We start from the raw sequence: 6,000 nt of genomic DNA on the forward strand, positions 1-6,000 counted from the left end.
CCTGGCAGTCGGTCGCGCTCCGCTCCTCAGCCCGCTCGCACCCGCGGGTCCCGGCTCGCGTTTCCGCCTCCCCACCCCTCGGCTCCGCTCCTCCCTCAGCCCGCCCCGGCGTGGCGGCGGCGGCTCCTCCTGTCAGGAGCGCCCGGCCTGCCCGTTCCCCGCCCCTCGCCCCGCCGCCTCCGCCGCCTCCGCCGCCGGCGTGTCCTCGGCCCCCGGCCGCCCGGCCGCCCACACGGGCTCCCCCGGGGGCTGCGGACCAGCGTGCGGCCGGGCCGAGGGGGGCGGGGGTGTGCGGCCGGCGTCGGGCTGGGCGGGAGGCCCCACGCGCGTCAGGATGAAAGGCTGGGCGGGCCGCCGCGGCGGGGAGACCCCGGGGCCGGCTCCACGGGGCGGGCGGACGGCCCCCGTCAGCGCTGACCTCCAGCCGGAGCCGGGACAAAGGAGGGAGCCCCCTGGCTGGAGAGCAGTCGAGCTGGGCCTGCGTGGCTGCCGGGGAGGGACCTGGAGAAACTGAAGGGCAGGGAGAGCGCAAGACCCGATGCCGGACCCGGGCTGGACCGGCCGGAATGAGGGCCGGCGGCGAAGGCAACACCGACCACAAAGAGCCCCGGAACAAAGGGGTTTCCAGAAACAGAAGAAACCGAACTCGCAAGGATGGCAGGCCAAGCCCCGTGAAGTCAAAGCAGGCCAAGGCCGAGCAGCCGGCGGCTGAGGCGTGACAACGGGGGAGGAAGGAGAACAGGGTCTGACCGCACCAGGGGTGGCTCCGAGGACGGACCCAACGGGGTGGTTAGACTGACTGCCATTCGAACAGACCTGGATCGGAGAGGTGTGGGAACCCGAGACTGAACCAGGACTGTTCGGGAACAAAGAAAGAGATGGTGGGGCCTTAGCCGGTCAGGGAAGAGTAAGGGAAGCCAGTGCTTCTCTGTCAGGGGAAAGGCAAGTGAAGAGAGCAGGCTGGTAATATGCCTAAGGGTTTATTTGGGACCATTCTGAGGCGGTCGTTCCCCCCATCATCTGGTCCTCCTGAGTTGTGTACCCTTCAAACCCAGCATGCATAGGCAGCACTAAGTCCAAGAGCTGTAGATGAGGAACTCAGGTAAATGAGGCGATCCTTATGCCCCCAGCTACCCCCAGCCAGCCATCATCCTCCCCAGCTTCATCAAGTCCCTTAACTTGATTTTTCATGGGGTGGAGAGGTGGTTGTGGGTAAAAAGTTAGGCTAGCTGATCTCACAATAACAGCACATTAGCAAGTAAAAAAAAAAAAAAAAAAAGAATTCATGCAACACTTAGCAGCCAAAATTGGGACTTGGGCTTCCATTATAATTCTTATCCTCAAGATTTTTAAAGAGCAGCTTCTTACCCCAGGGGGCAAGGCCTGCATCTTTATACACCATGAGTAATGCCAAGGATTTGGTCAATGCTGGGCACACTGACAAGAAGAAGAAATTATGCTTTTCACTAATAGGCGCACACACTGGTTGTTTCCACATCACACCATGATCACAAATTGGGTGAGCAAGTCATTAATCATATATGTTTCCATCAGGTTTTGCTGGCCTGCCCAAGTTCTAGGCATGGAGATCGTCCAGGGCAGGGCCTACAGGAGGACAGACAGGGAGGATCTTGGACAAATGCTCATTTCCTTCCCGTTTAATCCTTTGTGCTTAAAAAAAAGCTAGTTCACAGTTTTGCGTCGGTTGCTAATGAGCTCTGTTTAAGAAAATGAGGTGAATAAGCTTGAGGTTTATTCTTTTTAAAACAAATAAAAGGCTTTTAGTAGAAAATGCAGGACGAAGGAGTTGGTGATTGATGGCATAAGCACATTTTTTGTAAATAGCAGAGAATATAGAAATGCTAACTCTGGGGAATCTTGACTATCAGCGCTGAGTCATCTGCATTTCCCATATTATTTTATAGCAGTAGGGCTAAGAAGTCCCAGACACAAATACATATATATGCACCTCCACTCCCACCCCAAAACAGACAACTGCTTCTCATTTTCACTACAGTAAATGAGATAGTCCCCGCCCCCCCATCCTCTCCTCAGGCTGCTACATGTACTTTGTGAGCAGATCCTTCAAGAATTATGACTGCCACTCCCCAAAGGTGAGGAAAGACAAGGGCAAGAAGGGAAGCCAAGTCTGTTCTGGGAATCAGGTGTTGTTGAAGGCCTGAGAAGTTTGGTGGGAGAAGGCAAGGGGTTGAGATTCCTACTAAGAAACAGGATAATCAAGGAAGAAAGTTCTGGTTTGGGTAGTGGCTAAGGGCCTTCTCAGACTCAAGTAGCTTCCTTGATAAGATTTGCATGTAAATGTTCCCATAAGATTTTGAAGTAATGAATTCTTCTAATGAATGGAAAAGGGGAAGTCCACATGTTTGACTGATGTTCCTGTTTTATACAGAGAAAATTTTACAAGGATAGAGGAACAAAGCAGCTTCTGGGAGAATGGGAAGAAGGAAGCCTATGAAGGGGAGGTTTTTGGTTTTTTTCAAGCAACAGTCTAAATTTATAGCCTGACCACACAATTGGGACAGTTCTGAGGCTTTCTCCTTTTGGTCTATGATTTCCCTTTGCTCCTGATGGTGAGATTGCTGCTACATTTCTAAGGAGGCTGCAAGGGGGTGGGGAGGTTGCAGAAAGCAGGATATACTCAGAAGGGCATCTAGTGGCGGTAAAGTGTAATACAAGTAAGTAAAACCCTATTTTTCTACAGTGTCCTCCCTCACTTAAGCCTCTTCAAGTGCCCCTCTCCCTAAGACCCAGCCACTTTCAATTTCTTTCAGCTCCTCAAACGTGCTCTGGCCTCAAGGCCTTCCCACCGACTTTCTTGCTCTCCTCTTTTGGCCTGCCTCACTCCCAACTCACCCCTCTACTGAAATTTCCACAGGGGAGCCTGGCTTGATCCCCACCACCAGCCAGATTAAGTAGGTCCTCCTGCCCACTCTACACCCCTTTGGTAATAGCCATCATCCTTGAAATTATCATTCGGTGTCTTTCATCCTTACTAAATCATTAGCTCCCTGAGCGCTCGGGATGTCTATCCTGTTCACCACAGGATCCTTAGCAACTAGTAAATGACCTGGCACATATAGGATATTCATTACATATGTGTTTAAAATTTTGATTAAATGCAAGAATGAGTGAACCAGATGATCCTAAAACACTCAGCTGCCAGTGGCTTCTGATGAGCTAGAAAGCTAGGGTATTTAAGAAGAAAGTATGCTTATCTCTGACAGCATCCTTTATCTGTGCCTGGCATTCAAAGTCCTCCATATTTTGACAGCTACTGTAGCTTTTATAAGCTTATCTCCCATGATACCCCTATGTGCAACATCTCCTATAATCGAACTCTGAGCCTTTGCCTGGAATGTCCTCCATTTCCCAAATCCACCTACTGAAATCCCACTCATCTTCAAAGCTCACCCTACACGAATTGATTTTTTTTTAAATTTTTTCCTTTATTGAGTTTAGAGAGAGAGAAAGGGAGAGGGAGGAAAAGATAGAAACATGGATGAGAGAGAACATGGATTGGCCCCTCCTGTATGCTCCCCACCAGGGATCAGCCCCACAGCCTGGGCATGCATCCTGAATGGGAATCAAACCAGTGACCTCTTGGTGCATTGGTCGACACTCAACCACTGAGCCACACCGGCCAGGCTGAAGTTATTTTTAATCAACCCAGGCAGAAGTTCTCAAAAATCCCAACCCCATTTTCCTTCCCACTTCCTGGAGCAACCACACATATTGTGTATTGTGGGTATCTGCACTATATTGTGAGTGCCTCCATTGCTGCCTCCTCAACCTCTTGGTTCACAAGTTCTTTGAAGTAGAGACATCCATTTTCATCTTTCTTCATCATGGGGTCTAATAAAATGTTTTGCACCTAGTAGATGTTCAATAAATATTTGCTGAAGCCATGAATGCCACACTGAAGAAATGAGGGTGGGGAACGTGGGCTAGATCAATGATTCAAGACAGTTGAGAATACAATTCAGTGGCCACAGAGCTGAGGGTACTTCTTGTACATGTACGAAGACGCAAGAGGGAAGTGCAAAATTATTTCTGCCAGTGCTCCTCCTCCAACCTCTAGAAGGTTTATTCCCGGCACTTCTTCAGCGTGGCTCATGCTGCATTATTTTACATGTGTTAACTGATGCTTTACAAATAAATTCTTTGCTAGTAGGATGTGTGTGTGTGTATGTTTTCTCTCTGTTCCTCCTTACAGGGATAGGCTGTCTCCTGCACCATTTACATTTCCCAACAGTAGCTAGAGCCAGACACTGACAGGGCTGCCCCAAGCGCTATCCTTTGGCCAGCTCTTGGAAGAAAATCCTCTAGTTCTAGTCTCAAGAGACCTGAAGCCCTTTCTTGTAGACACCAGCTTTGGCTATCCCAGCCAAAGCTCCCTTTCTGCCCAGCTGCTGGAAATACTAAGCTTTTCCTCAAGTTCCCAAATCTGCTCCAGGGTTAAGAAATCTTTACCCACTATTATGCTGCCCTCTTCTGTTCAGAAAGTGCAACATCACTAATTTAAGAGGCCTGGATGGTGCCAGCCACCCAGAAAGACAAGATCCCTGCCACACAGCAGTTCTGCGCCCTGTCACCATAGCAACCCTCAAAATGGTTACTCAACCATCTGGGTTACTATAGCAACTAGCCAAGTCTCTCCACCTTAGCCTCTCCCTAGGCCTTCTTCCCTGGTTGGTCAGAGCCAATGCCAAAGCATCTCCAATCCTTACTGGGGGAAAGGAGCAGCCCAGCTTCCGAGGCACAGTGGAGATAATGGGTGTTAAGGCACTCTGTGAACCTTGAAGTGCTGCGCAGATGTTAGCTATTATTAAACCACTTGTAAGCAGGGAGGCAGTGGGTTGCCCAAGGCAGAGTTAGTGCCATTCCCAGCTTGGCCCCTTAATGGCTGGGAGACCTTGAGCAAGTTACCGAACTCTCTGGGTTTTGTTTCCTCTACTGTAGCACATCTGCATCCTAAAGTTTTGAGGATGTAAGATGCTCAGCACAAAGTCTGGCATGTGAAACATATCAATAGTAGTTAGAAAAGGCATTGGCCCCTTTGCTATCTCCCAGCCTCTCTGTGAAAGTAGCCATTCTATTTTCCTTCTGGAAAGAATCAGGCTAAAGTGAATCCCACTTATTTGACCCCACCCGATCTCCCTTCCCACTCTGGGGCACTAAAGTGTCTCATCCTGTGTGAGGCCTCCGAGGTTCCTACCAAACAAGGCTGCAGGCAGTCTGCACTCTTTGGGGAATTGGGAAGTCCCCAAATTAGAAGGTGTGGCTCCTCACCTATGAAGCTCCCCTCCACTTGAAACAATATCTCCCCATCCAGTCCTATCTGAGGATAGAAACCTCCATAGGGGTGGTGACAGGTAGCCTGGAAACTGAGCACAAATCCCGGAGAGACTCTAGAGAGTGGTGGTTTCGGCTCTCAGTTAAGATCAGAGCTGTGTTGCCCAGCTGGTGTGGTTCAGTGGTGTAGTGTCGACCCATGCACCAAGAGGTTGCCAGTTCGATTCCCAGTCAAGGCACATGCCCAGGTTGTGGGCCTGATCCCCAGTAAGGGGCATGAAGGAGGCAGCCAATCGATATTCTTGCTCATTGATATTTCTATCTTATCCTCTCCCTTCCTCTCTCTCTAAAAATCAATAAAGAAAAAAAAATTTTTTTTTTAAAGATCAGAGCCTTGTGCATAGTTCAGCGCAGACCTGTGGTACAGGTCCCTCTCATAAGAACAGAATTATTCCCTGTATGATTTTAAAGACTTCATTCCTATTGCATCTCAACTTTAGTCTCCTGAGTCTGAATCCTCAAAATCCATTCCCAGGGTACCTGCCTTAATCACTCTGGCAGGGTCCCAATTCAAACCCAGAATCTAGCCTAGCTCTGACCCTGCTCACACTCTAACCTAGCTCAGGGCATTCTGGGAGTAGGACATGAACCGCAAGCTGCAAGGACCAGAACACTGAAAGGACACAT

This window comes from Molossus molossus, unplaced genomic scaffold, assembly GCF_014108415.1.
Source record: "Molossus molossus isolate mMolMol1 unplaced genomic scaffold, mMolMol1.p scaffold_m16_p_12, whole genome shotgun sequence".
Lineage (NCBI taxonomy): Eukaryota > Metazoa > Chordata > Mammalia > Chiroptera > Molossidae > Molossus > Molossus molossus.